Source organism: Phocoena sinus, chromosome 2 (assembly GCF_008692025.1).
Source record: "Phocoena sinus isolate mPhoSin1 chromosome 2, mPhoSin1.pri, whole genome shotgun sequence".
In the NCBI taxonomy this organism is placed as follows: domain Eukaryota; kingdom Metazoa; phylum Chordata; class Mammalia; order Artiodactyla; family Phocoenidae; genus Phocoena; species Phocoena sinus.
The window spans coordinates 55,188,051-55,205,329 of NC_045764.1; the positions used below are offsets into that span (position 1 = coordinate 55,188,051).

General features: G+C 35.6%; 1 long non-coding RNA gene and 3 pseudogenes across 2 annotated transcripts; all 4 read right to left on the reverse strand.

Moving 5' to 3' along the window:
• Window positions 1-2,043: 2,043 nt before the first annotated feature.
• Window positions 2,044-15,419, reverse strand: LOC116746268. Of its 2 annotated transcripts, none has more exons than XR_004347662.1 (9): window positions 12,629-15,419; window positions 12,181-12,314; window positions 10,873-10,987; window positions 10,523-10,721; window positions 9,796-9,901; window positions 8,030-8,159; window positions 6,523-6,663; window positions 5,650-5,761; window positions 2,044-3,615 (listed from the first exon to the last, which is right to left on the reverse strand). It is a non-coding gene; the product is annotated as an uncharacterized LOC116746268 (long non-coding RNA). The 2 variants fall into 2 exon arrangements; XR_004347661.1 differs by having other exon boundaries at window positions 5,650-5,764.
• On the reverse strand, window positions 9,502-9,586 carry LOC116750149 (annotated as a pseudogene).
• On the reverse strand, window positions 13,614-13,695 carry LOC116750147 (annotated as a pseudogene).
• LOC116750148 lies at window positions 15,129-15,210 on the reverse strand (annotated as a pseudogene).
• Window positions 15,420-17,279: the final 1,860 nt, after the last annotated feature.

The following is a 17,279-nucleotide window of genomic DNA, read 5'->3' on the forward strand; positions in this document are numbered from 1 at the left end:
TAACTTATTTAAAAATACTTTAAAAATAACATGAAGTGAATATGGCAAAATGTGGTAGAACCTGGGTTACTGGTATTTGTAAAGTCACTGTTCTTTTCTCCTTATACTCTGTGTGAAGTTTTATAAAATTCAGAACAGAGAAAATCTTTCATTGCCAAGAACAAGTGAAAATCAGTGGATTACACATGTTTAAGAATTTATTAGGAAAAAACACAGAGGAATACAGAAAAATATATAAATAAATTAGAACATTAAAAAAACAACACTGATAAATTATACCAAAGAGCTGATTGGGGAACAGGGGAATGGAGAACTAGTGATGCTAAAAATCCATGAGTCAAACTCATTTCATTAAAAAAGACATAGCAGAAACAACCAAGACTGGAATGAAAATGGATATTAATTGAGACAAGAGAAATTAACAGAGTGATGAAAGAACACTTTGTATTACTTCATCCTACCTACCGTGTTTGCAAATCTACTTGGACTGTGATTTTCTAGTAGAAAGAAAGCTAAATATAAGATAATAAAACAAAAAATAAGCAATAACTGTAGAAAAAAGTGAGAACACTTTCTAGTTAGCCTCAGTTCTACTCCAAACCACCAAAAACAAAGGAGAATTCAGATGATTTAAATGATGTGTTCGCTTAACTGCTGATGTTAATGCTAAACCTTTTCAACCCATTCTAGAGCACAGAGTAAAAAGAAAATCCTCAAAATTATTTTAACACAACCAGAAAATCTAATATAAAAACATGACAAAAACAGAACAAAAAAGAAAATTACAGATCAGTTTCATCTAAGTAGTACACCTGCAAAAATTCCAAATCAAATTAAGATACTCATAATTCAGTAGTAAATTTAAAAAGCAAAACTTCTTTTTAATCAAAATGAGTTTGCTGAATAAACAATAAAAGGAATATAAGGAAATTTCAATATTAAAAATGAATTATTTCACAATGATAAAAGTTTAAAGAATAATATAATTGTTTATGCAAAAAGCATTTGATTATATCTACCACTTGGTTTTGATTAAAATTCTTTAGAAATATATCAAAGGTAAGAGACTTTTCCTAACACAATACACAAGGATCTCAAATTTAAAATTAGCATCTTACTTTGATGACTGAGACTACTTACATCAAAATAACTTACCTATTGGAACTAAGACCTGATACCACCCCTAGCAGGGTTCTATAAACAAGATAGAACTGTAAACCAACAAATAAATTCAGTCTGTTCATCTAAGCAAATAGTTCTTCCATCATTGATAACTTATTATTCATATAGGGAAGTAGCTCATTCATCAGACAAAAATTTGATTATCTAAACTCACATCAAGGTCCTCATCTTACTCTTTCACCGACTTCAAACTATCGCAGGACAAATTTTGCCCACTCTCAACCAGTTCCCTGCCTTGAAAATCCTGCCTTAAACCACATCAACCCATCCCTCAAAGCCCTAATTTCCTGCTTTTGAAACACTACTAAACCTTGTCAAAGTGGTGTTTTCCCTTGCTGCAGTAGGTTTCTGAGAGTCTTTTTGCTTAATAGACCAGCAAAAACATGCTGGTCAAACCCAAGAAGTATCCATTAAAACCTAATTAAATCAATGGTGGGTAATATTTCCACAATTGTTTAAGTGCTCTGAAAGTATCAGTCAGTGAATTTTATCAACATAACTAAAATCCAGATCATTTGGAAGAGGAGAATCACAACTATCAGTATTTTCAAAGGATTTAGTACATAACTTGAAAAAAAATTCTGAAAATCCATGAGAAAGAGTAAGGAGATCACTTACCCTCAAAACAAAACAAAACTTTCAGATATAGAAAAATTATCAAGTAAGAAAATAAACTGAAAGAAGATACCCCCACCACAAAGTGAAAATATTAACAGTAATTAAACTTATTGAATAAAAAGAAAGACATACCTTGTTCTTGGATAGGAAGACTATTGTTAAAAACCAATTCTCCACTAAATTAATTTATTGAAGTTGATGAAATTGCAGTCTAAACTGTAATTTCTTCCAATGAGAAGACACATGAGACAGGAGGCAGAAGAAGAGACACACAGACCCACAGAACAAAAATGGAGCCAGTCACAGATGAGAATACAGCATATATGCAAGATGGCATTACAGATAAATGGGCAATTATTGGCAAATAAATTGCAAGTAATGGCAAATAACTTGGTAACTTTAAGATTTGAAATAAAAAAACTTTCTCATGATTTAAGAATTTGAATTAAAAAACACAAAATAATTAGAAGTTAACATAGGTGGAGAGTTTTATGGGATCAGTGTAAATATCTTTCTAAAATGACATGAAACTCAGAAACCATAGAAGCGAACATGGTTATACTTGGACACATAACAGTCATACACATTCTTATAACAAAAATGAAGTTTAAAAGTGTGTAAAAAATATCTGTAATGCTTGACAATCTAAAGCTTATTCCCCCAATAATAAATGAGCTCTCTGAAATTAGCAAGAGATTAAAACCTCCACCCACCTCCAAAATTGGATATAAAAAGAAAATTTAAAAATACAGATGGCTAATAAACATATGAAAAAATGATCATACTCAAAAATGAAAGAAATACAATTTAAGACAATAGTTTGGGCTATCACACTGGCAAAGATTTTAAATAGTCATAAAGTTCATTATCTGTGAGGTTGTGGGAAAGCTGGCAATCTCATTCATTGCCATTTGAGGATAAAGTTGTTACCACATTTTAAAGGAAATCTTGTGATCATTTTCAAAATTTGAAATGTGCATATACTTAATCCCAGTATTTTCACTGCTGAGTAATTTATTATGATATAATAGACAAATGCAAATTATTGATATATAGGGAGGTTCATTGCACAGAAATTTGGTGCTAACATAAATATCTATGAATGAGAAATGCTTAAAACATTTAATTATATTTCATGTACAAAACAATCATGCAGTCATTCAACAAATGACACAGATATGTATTACTGAAACAGAAAAAGGTATTGAAAAAACTGTTAAATGAAATGCAATTTGAAGAATAATGTGTACAATATAGCTCCACTTCCAGAACCCCCCAAAATACCTTGTGTGTGTGTGTTTGTGTGTGTGTGCATCTATCCACTTAAAGAATGCACACAACTCACTTAATAGAGGATAACGCTAGGGGATAGAATTGGGAGAAAGGAGGGCACTTAATTTATATATTAGATATTTAGATATGCTTTGAATTTTTGAAAAAATTTTAATAGATGTTAATTTTTAAATTTACCACATGGCAAATGAAAATTATAAATGTGTATTTATGGGAGCACTGAGCAATTCCATCATTCTGAGTTTCTTGTGCAATAATATTTCCTCTACTGAGGCTCCTGGGATTGAGTCAAGTGGAAGCAAGGGAAACAGTCACCATGCCCAAATTAAAGTCTCATCGATGATATCCCAACATGAGCATTTCTCAGTTAAGCATTTCTTATCTGCAGGAGGAATCCACTGCAACACAGGAAATAGAAGAGTTTCCATGCACAAAGAAGACTGTATCATTGTTTTGAAGAAGCTGATGGTAGAAGTAATGGTACCCACAGTAACAAATCCACCTCGTCTCTGTGGTCATCACCTGCAAGGACACAGTGGGGAAAATTGGCAAAGGTGAGGCACACATTTTCTAAGGAGCTTGTCAGGGGGGCTATGAAATCCTTGTACACTCTTCCTCTACATGTTCTGGAAAAAATCTACCCAGAATACACAAAGAAAACCACATTTTCAGCAACTGGGTGGCTGCTATGGCCAGAAAAGTGACTTTAAGTCTTCCTAAAGGATGCCAAACACTGGTGATACTTTTTTCTCCTTTGCTTGGCCAAAAAATGATGGAGATCTCCAGCTATCTCAGATTTTTATCTGTCTCCTCCACTCTGAATTTGGCTCTTTAAAGTTCTAGGTCACTCATTCATTGACTCAATTATTTCAGGCAAAACTACTTGTCTACCTTCCAGTCTAATAATTATTGAGAATCTATTATATCTCATGCATATAATAATTCTCTGGTAACACAATGGATCCAGCCAAGGAGTTTAGTTTATTGGATAAGAAAAGTTAAGAAAATCTTTCATATTAACAGTAAATATACTAACTGAGATGTAGAAAACTATGAAGATATACAAGAAAAGTTGTATCTCTTTTTCCCCCCACATCTTTATTGTAGTATAAATGTTTTACAATGTTGTGTTAGTTTCTGCTGTACAACAAAGTGAATCAGCTATATGTATACCTATATCCCCCTATCCCCTCCCTCTTGAGCCTCCCTCCCACCCTCCCTATCCCATCTCTCCAGGTCATCACAAAGTACCAAGATGATCTCCCTGTGCTATGCAGTAGCTTCCCATTAGCCATCCATTTTACATTTGGTAGTGTATATACATCAATGCTACTCTCTCACTTCATCCCAGCTTCCCCTTCCCCCCCATCCTGTGCCCTCAAGTCTGTTCTCTACATCTGCATCTTTATTCCTGCCCTGCCACTAGGTCCATCAGTACTGCTTTTTAAAACTCCATATATATGCATTAGCATATGGTGTTTCTTTTTCTCTTTCTGACTTACTTTACTCTGTATGACAGATTCTAGGTCCATCCACCTCATTACAAATAACTCAGTTTCGTTTCCTTTTATGGCTGAGTAATATTCCATTGTATATATGTGCCACATCTTCTTTATCCAATCATCTGTTGATGGATATTTAGATTGCTTCCATGTCCTGGCTATTGTAAATAGTGCTGCAGTGAACATTGTGGTACATGTCTCTTTTTGAATTATGGTTTTCTCAGGGTATATGCCCAGTAGTGGGATTGCTGGGTCATATGGTGGTTCTATTTTTAGTTTTTTAAGGAACCTTCAAACTGTTCTCCATAGTGGCTGTATCAATTTACATTCCCACCAACAGTGAAGGAGGGTTCCCTTTTCTCCACACCCTCTCCGGCGTTTATTGTTTGTAGATTTTTTTGATGATGGCCATTCTGACCGGTGTGAGGTGATACCTCAAAATGGATGAAAGACCTAAATGTAAGGCCAGACACTATAAAACTCTTAGAGGAAAACATGGCCAGAACACTCTATGACATAAATCACAGCAAGATCCTTTTAGAACCACCTCCTAGAGTAAGGGAAATAAAAACAAAAATAAAAAATGGGACCTAATGAAACTTAAAAGCGTTTGCATAGCAAAGGAAACCATAAACAAGACGAAAAGACAACCCTCAGAATGGGACAAAATATTTGCAAATGAAGCAACTGACAAAGGATTAATCTCCAAAATATACAAGCAGCTCATGCAGCTCAATATCACAAAAACAAACAACCCAGTCCAAAAATGGGCAGAAAATCTAAATAGACATTTCTCCAAAGAAGACATACAGATGGCCAACAAATGCATGAAAAGATGCTCAACATCACTAATCATTAGAGAAATGCAAATCAAAACAACAGTGAGGTATCACCTCACACAGGCCAGAAGTTATATCTCTTAACTCATTATACAATCTGGCCTTTCAATTAGAATGTAACCACAAGTTATCAATCTTCAGAAAATTAATGTCTAACTTTCTACCCAGATGTGGTTGTTCCTAGAAAGCGAGGACTATTCTGACAAAAACCTTACCTTCAGAGGGTAGCCCTTGGACAACAGGTAAGTGAATAGGCTCTGTCTGAAGAATCTTGCTTCAGGGATTTACTGGTATCATTCATTCCCAAAAGAGTTCCCAAGAAGTCATCTTCTGAGGGTGGGGGGAAGAAAAGAAAAGAAACACCACTTCCAGTGAAAAACGCAATTCAGCTGGAAGCTGGGAAGTCACCGTTCGGTACTCTCCCAGATTGATTTAATTTGGAAGCTGCTTTCTACTCTGTTATGCAGCTCTGAAATTATACCTAGCTAGCTGCTCATAATTCTATACATTTCAATATCAGCACCTTGTATCAAGAGCCTTTCTCTCATACATTTCCAAAGCTGACTGGATTGCCTGGATCCTGCTGAAAATTGTTTCTTTTTTATCATTTATTTTTTTCTGCTTAGTTGGCCAGGTTATTTATAAAATCACTCTATATCATCTATTCATATATCTATTCTCAATAAAATTTTATTGAAATCCTACTTTATGTCTGACAGCCCATTAGGTGCTTGTGTCACAAAAATGAATCTAAAAACATCAGGCCATAAGAAATTAAAACCCCATTTGATGAATCAGTCATACAAATAAAGAGCTGAGAAGTAACTTAGTAAATGGTCTTATAGAGGTAAATTTAGTTTTAGGATAGAAGAGTTGAGGAAAGACCCCCATTTAGGAAGACCTGTTATGACCCAAAGCTGTAACTTCCAATTACTATTCTCACTCTCATCTGGATCTTGGATTGGTTTTTAATGCTATTTAGCTACAACCAAATGTCATCAAACTTAAGAAGAGCAAGATCTATCAATGCCTATCCACCTGAGGCCTTTTTCTAATAAACATGCAGCTCCCTGCCTGTATAGTCATACCTGCGAGGGTGTCCAAAGGACCACAGGTAGGAAGAGAGAGCACTGGCTGAGAAGTAAGTTGTCACCTCCTTCTCTAGAACTGACATTCAAAAGTTAAGGAAAAAGCATAGACAGTTTCCCTTTCCTTCTAGGCTCTATCACCTGACAGGAAAAAAAAAAAGAGGAAAAATAACAGTTTAAGAAAGAGTATATGCAGATATAAATACACCTATGTGTACATATAAACTGTACAAAAACACACATGCATGTAATCTAATTTAACAATAAAACATTCATAAAATGTGGGTATCCTGTGCTACACACAGACTGGGCAGGGTGGATGTCGCTAAGTCCTTTGTGTGTTATGTGCGCAACCTTCAGACATGCACTGCTCTCTTTTCCCCCTGAGGTCCAATAGACACAGAGAGTATCTGACCAATAATTATGTTAGCAAGGGAAAATATTCCCATTCCATTAAGACTAAATGTTAGAAAACAATTTTTTTTACTATTATGTACAGATCAATGAAAACATGGTTTCTCTATTACAACCTGGTGAAGTCCAACAGACGCTCCCAACAATTCCAATGGCAAAAGAAAATTGTTTCTAGTTTATCAATTATCATAAGACCATCTTTAGAAAAAATATGCCTGTCAATAATATCCAAATACCTAGAAACATTGGATTAAGCTAAATTATTCTTTTTATTTTATTTTATTTTATTTTATTTTTTTTGCAGTATGCAGGCCTCTCACTGTTGTGGCTCCAGACGCACAGGCTCAGCGGCCATGGCTCACATGCCCAGCCGCTCCGTGGCATGTGGGGTCCTCCCGGACCAGGGCACGAACACGTGTCTCCTGCATTGGCAGGCGGACTCTCAACCACTGCGCCACCAGGGAAGCCCTGTTTAATTTTTTAAATTAAATCTCCCAGTTTCTGTCTTTTAAATTTAATATAATGGTCATGTGGTTGGATTTATGCCTGCCATTTTCCTATCTGTTTTCTAGATGTCATATCATTTTGGTTTCTCTGTTCATTCTTAGCTGCCTTGTTTGTGTTAAATAGATACTTCTTATTGTACTATTTTAATTCTTTGGTAGTTCTTTTAATGTTTTTGAGTTATTTGCTTAGTACTGACCCTAGGGTTTACAAATGCACCTTAAATTATCACAATCTACTTCAGAGTAACACTAATTTTGTTATATGTCCTTTTATATATCTTGAACTCAGTTTCAGAGAAGTAAATCTGTCACTCATTTTGTCAAGATTTTCCAACAGATCAATTATTGAAGCCATCATTGGCCCCAGCATGTTTATAAAGCAACAGTGAGCCTGAGATAGGTGACAGACACTGAACAATAAGGATCCCATCACCACTGGATACACAGTCCATGCTGCTAAGTCATGGAGACCAGCAAACAGTGAGTGATCCAGTTCCATGTCTGACTAATGCAGATAGACTCTCAGTGTCATTGGAACATTTCAAGTCCCTAAAAGAATATCAGTATCCTCAGGACAAAATGCTTACCTTTGTGAGAATTCACACAGACCTTTGATGATGGGAAGCAGAATTATTCCCAACACTTTCGTTCATGTCTCATCTCACGGGGAAGGGATAAACTCATCCTTATGAAACCCAGTTTTTGGAACACGTCAACCTGTGGGAAAGAATAAATGTGCATCTAGATGAGAAGTAGGATGAGTCCATTTGTCAACTATATACAAGACAGGAGCATTCACTACGTATATGCATAGTGTAATACATATTATCATTCTACTGAGATGTTTCTGAAATTATTCAAAAGACAGATAGTGCAAAAATTGGGGGTGGAAAAGTGCCTCATATGACTCACCAGATTATTAATGCCTCACACTCTTTGGATTAACAGACACCTCACAAAAGCAATAAAATTCTAAATTGCTTAGTAAAATATTCTAGGAACATACATTTATTAAAATTGGATATTACATATGGAAGGCATTGTTTTGATTTTTCCCAGAGAATGGAGCTAGTGCAAGTGACAAAAACAGCACTTCTTTGGTGTGGCAGTGAGAATTACAAGCAGCAAAATATCCCTTCTTTCTAACATCACTTCCAATCTGCAAAGCACAAGGAAAATTAGGGAGCTGAGAAACAAAACTTTCCTAATGTAATATTTAGTAACAAGTTGTTATAAGGAATACATCAAAGATATTCAGGGCAATCAATATGACAAGAACTATAAATGCTCACTCCTTGGAACATATTAATTTAGAAATATTTGTTCTAAGACATTTGTCTCAAAGTTTCCTCAGTGTACCCACCATAACTTCATTCATTATAACTAGGATCTTTCTTTAAACACATTAGAAATCCATTGGGGGTATATAAAAGTGTATAAGGAAATCCATGTAAAACAAACAAACAAACACAAGAACTGGAAATTTAATCATTTAACATCTGAAAATGTTTAACGCAGTATATAGTTGAAGTCAGTACTCGTGTGTTGCTCTTTTGGTTGATGAGAAAAACAAAAAACAAAGAAACAATAATTCAATCCTAGTGACTGGTTGGCAAGCAAATTAAAATATATTGTGAAGGTCTCACATATAGTACCTACTTTTTAATTATCATATATTTGTTTCACTTACTACAGAAAAGTAAAAATCCATAATCTGTATTTTGACCACCTATAAATAGCACTCAAGAGAGGACTCCAGCAGCTCAGACAACTGTGTGAATGGCTCAAGTGTAGGTACAACCATTTCTAGAATCTTCAGTGCTCATGTGCTAGTTCCCCAGGGTCTGTTTACTACAAGTGTATTTATGCTGCCAGCTAAAGACTCAAAGGGTTGCAATTTCACCTGACAATTAGATATGAATAGACACTGTACAGTTCAGTTCCTCTAATGCATGCAAGCAGCTTAGCTTTCTAATACCACAGTTCTTCCTGATACCACATGAATGAAATCACTGATCTCCACCCTGCAAATATTTTGCTTAGGGTGGGTATCTATGCTAGACCTCAGTTTCACAGAAGTGATTGTGTAACTCATTTTGTTCAGATTTTTAAATGAGATCAATTATTATAGCAATCATTGATACACATGAGTTTTTAAGTAGGGCACTGCTCACCTCAGAAAGTGAAAGAGACTCTGAAGTTCATCACTTATCTACTCTACTCAGTTATGGAGACCAGACCCCACATCAGTGATCCAGGTTTCACAGCTATCATAGACAGTGCCTATGGTAATTGGAATATTATATAATCCTTAGAAGGAAGGTCAATATTTTAGGGACAAATGCTTACTGACTTGAGAATTCCCACTGGCCTCTTAGGATGGGCCTTTCCTTCATGTTGCATCTCAAGGAGAAGGAATAAACATTTTCATAGGAAACCTGAGCTCTATCCTTGTTACCCTGTGGGAGTAGAATAAAAATGTGGAAAGATTAGAAGTAAACCTGTCCATTGGCCAGTCAGGCATAAGACAGTAGGGTTCAATAATGTACCCTCCTATGAAATAAGCTAATGCATTGCTCTGCTAGGGTGCTTCCAGTGTTATTCCAACAACATTAATTGTGTTAGGCTCTCTGGCCTCCATAAGAGCAAATATTGTCCAACATTTTCTGCCAGACAAATTAAATGTGAAATCAGACTGTCGGAATGTGCTTAAAGTTCCAGGAAAATGTTGGCCTGGTGAACAATTCAACCACAACAATGCATATAATGCATATATATTCTGTAAATTAAACCTCAGAATTATTTTATCCTCAAAGATGACCCAATGGATTGGGGAGGAGAAAACTGCCATGATAGGGAAATAAAGAACAGTTGTCTAAAAATCACTTATAGCACTAAACTTGCTTGAGCTCAGGAAACCTGGCAATTTGCAGAGGATGCACAGTTACTCTACGCCTGATTCTACATGGTATGGTCACAGCAATGCAGGCAGGACTCACACAGGCACAATAAATACTGACATGTGACTAGAGAGGTTGGGAGGGTGCAGAGAGGAAAAGTCAGACACTGAGCCCTCTCACCATGAAATATTTCCCATCCTATTGTCAGGGTGGTGCTCATCAGGCCACACTGCTGAGGATTCAGTGACATTTGGCCAAGCACACCCCTCAGTAGAAACAGTTTTTCTCTGCCACACTGGTAAGGAATGGCTTTACTTTCATCTCCATGCTTAATTCCTGTATGAGGCATTAGTGGGAAGACTGAGAAAATGCAAAAATTCTGGAAAAGAACAGAAAGAAGCCTCAAAGAATCACCAGATTATTAAGTCTTCACACTGTTTGAATTGACAGACTCTACAAAACACCAATTAAATTCTTAATTACTTAAAAAACAATAACTCAGGAAAAATTTATAAAAGATTAGATGTTACCTTGAGAGTGCATCATTGGATTTCTTCTTAGATAAGGAGCTGGCAGAAGTGACAAAACCAGCTCTTGTTTGGTGGGGTGGTAAGAATTCCATGTAATTCCAATATTACTTCCAACCTACAAACCACAGAGGAAATTAGAGGAGTTGGGAAAGAAAACCTTCCAAGTTGAATATTAATTGATAAGAGGTTATAAGAAATTAATTACATATATTTGCTGACCACCTGTATGATAAGAATAAAAATAGCATTGTTCCATGGAACAGGAACGTATAGAAAGTCATTTGTTCTAAGACCTGGTCAAAATTTCTCCAAAGGACCCTTAGAATCATTCATTAAAACTGGGATCTCCCTTAAAACACATGTGAAACAGACTGAAGGAATATGAATATTAACCAATAAAATGCCAAGACCTGGAAACGCAATAATTTTACAATTAAAAATATTTAGTGCAGCATATACTTGACTCCATCACTCAAACGTCTAGAAAAGTTCTCTTTGGGTGAGAAGAAAAATAACTGTATGAATTTTTGTGACTGAGTTAACAATCAAATCAAAACATGCCCTAAGATATTCCTGTAAATACAAACTACTTTTAAATTTCCATATATTTGCTTTACCTAAAAAAATTGACAAGTAAAGACATAATATCTTTTGAACTGACTATGTAATTGACCTCAATAGACTACTGCTCACTCACAAGATTGTAGCATCTAAGGAAATGTTGTGAATGGCTCAAGGGTAGACAAAAACATATATCCTTGGTCTCACTACTAATGTGCCGATTCTCCAGAGTCTGATTACTATTAGTGAATGGATGTTGTCAGCCAAGCACTCTAAGAGTTTCCACGTCGTCCCTAAACCAGACATTTATAGATCTCTGTACAGCTCATTTCCCTTAATGTATGCAATCAGGTGAGCTTTCAAACACTTTAGTCCTGGCTGGTACCTCTACTAGACCAATTGAGCTCCCTCCACATTTTTTGCCTAGCATGGTCCCTGGGAGGGACCTCAGCTGACAAATGATTTTGTCATTCAGTTTGTTCATATTCCAATGAGAAACATATGTGAAGTTATCATTAATCCAGGCACATTAGTAAAAGGGACTTTGATCCTGAGATATGTGGCAGTCACTGAGCACTCAGGGATCTGACACCTCAGACACATTGACCCACAGTATTCAATAATGCAGACCAGTCATCACAGTCGATAACAGTCCCATGACTGACTAGCACAGCCAGAGTCTCACTGTCATATGAGTGTTACAATGTCCTAAGAGGAATGTCAGTATTTTCAGGATGAAATGCTTACTGATGTTACAATTCCCACTGGCTCTTGAGGATGAGATGGTAAAATTATTTTCAATACTTTCCTTCATGTCACCTCTCAAGAAGAGGGATAAACTCTTTCATATTAAACTCAACCAATGGTCCATATCTGTGGAACTAGAGTAAAAATATGGAAAAATGAGATGTATATATGTCTATTTTTCAAACATGCAAAAGACAAGCAGATTTATTATGTACCTTCATATTAAATATACACATATTACTTTACTAGAATGTTTCTGATGTTATTCAAAGGGAGAAAGCACAAAAACCTTGGAAATAAAGGAGACAAAATATTGGACCTCACCAGATAATTAATAACACATTATTTGGATTAACAGATACTTAACAAAACCAATTATCTACCTGATTACAAAAAATATAATAAGAATAAGCCATAAAAAGAAAATTTGTTTAAAATTTGTTATTACCTTTGGAGTTCATTATTTTGTTCCATCCCAGGAGAGGGAACAGGTGAAAGCAACAAAATCAGCACTTTTTTATGGTGGTGAGTATTCCATGCAATTCCAAAGTCACTTCCATCTTTCACAGCACAGAGGAAATAAAGGAAGTTGTGAAATAAAACCTTCCCAATTGAATGTCAATTGATAAAAAGTAATAAGGAATTAACCACAGATATTCACTTGACCATCTATATAATGAGAAAAAATTATGTTTGTTCCTTGGAAAAGGGTAGAATAGAAAATCAATTTTTCTAAGACATTCATCTCAAAGTTGACCCAAAATTCCCCCTATTACTTACTAAAATTAGAACATCTCTTTAAACATATAAACCCATTGAAGGAATATGAATATTCGCTGATGATATCCACATAAAATTCCAAGAATTAGAAATTTAATCATTTCATGTTAAAAATGTTTAATGAAATATCTAAATTTAATCCATCATCAAATATCTAGGAAATTTCTCCCTGAGTGACAAGAAAAAGAAAAAAACATATTCTACTCTTTGAATTGATAGGTTAGCAAGCAAATTAAAACATAACCTCACTAATGCAATCAACTCTTCTATTTTCCCATATTTCTTTCACTTAAGAGATAAATGACAAGCAAAAACTAATAATTTCTTTCTAATTGGCTATCTAATAGACCTAAACACGCTGATCTTCACAAAAGACTGCAACATCTAAGGAAACTGTGAGAATGTCCTAGTGTAAGCACAACTATTTCATGTGCTGATTCTCCACTGTTTGTTTACTATGGGTGTAAAGATACTGCCTGTCAAGCACTCAGAGTTGTCATTCCACAATGGTTATTTATAATTTCTGTACAATTCATTTCCTGTAGCATACACCAGCATCTTAGTTTTCTAATATCATAGTCCTTTTATGGGGGATACTACTAGCTGACCAAACTGAATCCTCTACATTTTTGCCTAAAGTGGTCTCTTATGCTGGATCTCAGTTCACATAAGTGATTTTGTCACTCATTTTGTTCAGATTCCAACGAGATCCATTTTTGAAGTCATCATCAATCCAGGCCCATTTGTGAAAGAGACCTTGATCCTGAGATATGTGGCAGACACTGAGCTCTCAGGACTCCATCTCCCTGTGACAGTGGCCCACACTTTTATACAAAACTGAGTTCTTGGTCCATGTCGATATGCTGGCATAGAGTAAAATTATGGAAAGATGAGAAGTATATGTGTCCACCTGTTAAACACGCAGAACACAAGATGTTTACTATGCACAAGTATACAAAAATACTATTTCCCTAGTAGGATCTTCTGATGTTATTCAAAATGGAGGAAGCATTAAAATCCTGGGAAAAAAGTACACAGAAACCTCAGATGACCCAGACTACTAAAAGCCTCACATGTTCAGATTAACAGACTCCAAAAGACCATCTGTAATCTTGCTCGCTAAAAACACATACTAACCCAGGAAAATACATTTATTAAAAGTTGCAATGTTACCTCTGGAGTGCATTGTTGTGATTATTTATGCAGCAGGGAGCTGGTATGAATGACAAAATCAGCAGCTCCTTAAAGAAGTGGGAGGAATTCCATCCAACTTCAATATCACCTCTAATCTACCGAATATATTGGGAAATTAGGGAATTTGACAAACCAAACCATCATAATTGAAAGTTTACTAACTAATAACAGATTATAAGGAATAAACTATAGATATTCCCTTGACTATCTGTATAAGAAGAAAAATAATGCTCACTACTTGGATCAGGGTAACACTGAAAGTTGTAAGGCCTTGGTCTCAAAGTTTCCCCAAAGCCTTCCCTCAGCAGCAGGCATTAATACTAGGATCTCCCCTTCAACACTATGAAACCCACTAACACAATATGAATACTGGGCAATGAAATCTACCTAAAATATAAATAATTGGAAATGTAATAATTTTTAATTAAATATGTTTAATACAGCATCTATTTGGATCCATAACATAAACGTCTAGAAAATTCCTCTTTGGGTGACAGGGAAAAAAACTCTTCTAATACTTGTGACTTGGTCAGCAAGGAAATTAAAATGTTCTGGAAGACATTTTGACAAATAGAAACTGCTCTTCAATTTCTATGTTTTTCTTTTACTTTAAGAGATAAATAAACACTCATATATTCTGCCTTGAATACCTAATTGACTTCACTCTGAAGACTTAGGCACCTAAGAAAAATGCGTGAATAGTTCATGGTAGACATAACCATTTACCACCAGCCTCTCTACTCCTGTGCTGGTTCTCCAGGATCTGGTTACTGTGAATGCATGGAAACTGCCAGCCAAGCATTCAGAGTTGCCATGTCATCCCTAAGTCAGATATTTATAGACCTCTGTGAAATTCAATTCCTTTAATGTATGCAATCAGGATAGCATTCAATTACTATGGACCCTATAGGTACCACTAGCTGACCAAACTGAGCTCTACCCCAACATTTTTGCCTAGCATGGTCTCTTCTGCTGGACCTCAGTTCACATCAGTGATTTTGTCACTAATTTTGTTCAGATTCCAACAATATCCATTTTTGAAGTCATCATCGATCCAGGCACATTTGTGAAAGAGACCTTGATCCTTAGATATGTGGCAGACACTGAGCTCTCAGGACTCCGTCTCCCTGGGATGGAGTATTTTCAGGAAAAAGTACATTAGAATTCCCACTGGCCCTTGAGGATGGAAGGCAGAATTATTCCTAATATTTTCCTTCATGGCACATATCAAGGAGTAGGAAGAAACTCGTCCATATGAAACCTAGTTTTTGGTCCATATCTACTTGTGGGAAAGTATAAATGTGAAAAGGTGAAAGGTATACATGTCTATTTGTCAAAATTGCATAAGACAAGAAGATGTGCTATGTATCTTTATGTAAAATCTCCTAATTTATTACTCCTCTAGGATGTTTCTGGTTAAAGTAAAGCATAAAATCTTAAAAATAAAGGAGACTGAAGCCTCAGATGCCTCAACAGATTATTAAAGCTAATAGCGTTGTTTGTATTAACTGATTATTCAACAACTCAATACAATTTTTGATTACTTAAAAAATAATAAAAATAATCCAGAAAAGTAAATTTACTAAAATTGGATGTTACCCTAGGAGTGCATTGTTTTGTTACTTCTCAGTTAAGAGAGCTGGCACAAGTGACAAAATCAGTACTTCAATGGTGTGGTGATGACATTCATGGAATTCTAATGTCATGGTCAATATAAAAAGTACACAGGAAATTAGGGAAATTGCAAAACAAAGTTTTCCTAATGGAATATTCAGCTGTAAGAAGTTGTAAGTATTCATAATAGATATTCCTTGGATCATGAGATGACAAGAACAATTATGCTCACAACTTTGATCACAGTAGAACAGATATAATTTTTTCTAAGATATTTGTCTCAAAGTTTCCCCAAAACAGTCACTGCAAAATCATTTACTGTAACTAGGATGTCTCTTTAAACACATTAGAAACCCATTGAGAATATATGAAAGGGGCCAATGATATCCATGTAAAAATCTAAGAATTTGAAGTATAATCATTTCACATCAAAAAACTATTAGTAATTGAAGCCAGCATTCAAAATATATGAAATTACTTGCTCAGTTTGTAAGAAAAATGAAAAACAAAGAAACAACTGTTCTACTTCTGGTGTCTGGGTTGGCAAGCAAATTAAAATATGTTGTGAAGATTCCACACATCTACTCTTCAATTTACATATAATTGTTCCACTTAATAGAAAAGGAAAAGTAGAAGTTCATAATACAATATCTTTGAATTTTGACAATCTAAGCACACTAAAGATATCAATAATCACTCAGAAGATTTTGGTGGCTCAGATAAATGTGTAAATAGTTCAAGTGTAGTTACAAAGATTTCTCATAGAACTCATTATTCAAGTGGTGATTACCCAGAGTTTATTTACTACAAGTTTGTACATGCTGGCAGCCAAGTACCCAAAGAGTTATTATATCATCCCCAAATTGGTTATTTAGCGACCTTTGTACAATTCAGTTCCTCTAGTGTATGCCAGCATCTTAGTTTTTCAATACCATAGTCCTTTCTGGGGGACACCACCTGCTGAGCAAATTGAATATCCTTCCACACTTTTGCCTCGCATTGTCTGTGGACTGGACCTCAGCTCACATAAGCGATTTTGTCACTCATTTTGTTCAGATTCCACTGAGGTCCATTTTTGAAGTCACCATTTATCCAGGCACACTTATAAAAGGGAACTTTAGAATGAAACATGTGGCAGACACTGAGCTCTCAGGAATCCATCTCCCTGGGACACACTGGCCCACACTATTCCACCATGGAGGCCAGCATCACTGATGACCCCAGAGTCCAGTTGTCACTGGAGGGTTACACTCCCTGAGAACAATGTCAGTATCTTCAGGACAAAGTGCTTACCAGCATGAAAATTCTCACTGGCCCTTAAGGATGAGAGGCAAAATTGTTACTGAAATACTCCTTCATGTCAGATCTCAAGAAGAGGGAATAAACTCATTCATATGAAACCCAGCTCTTGGTCCATCTTGAATTGTAGTAATAGCATGTAAAGATGTAATATGTAAAGCTGAGAAGCGATAATGTACATTTATCAACCAAGCAAAAGATGGAATGGAAGG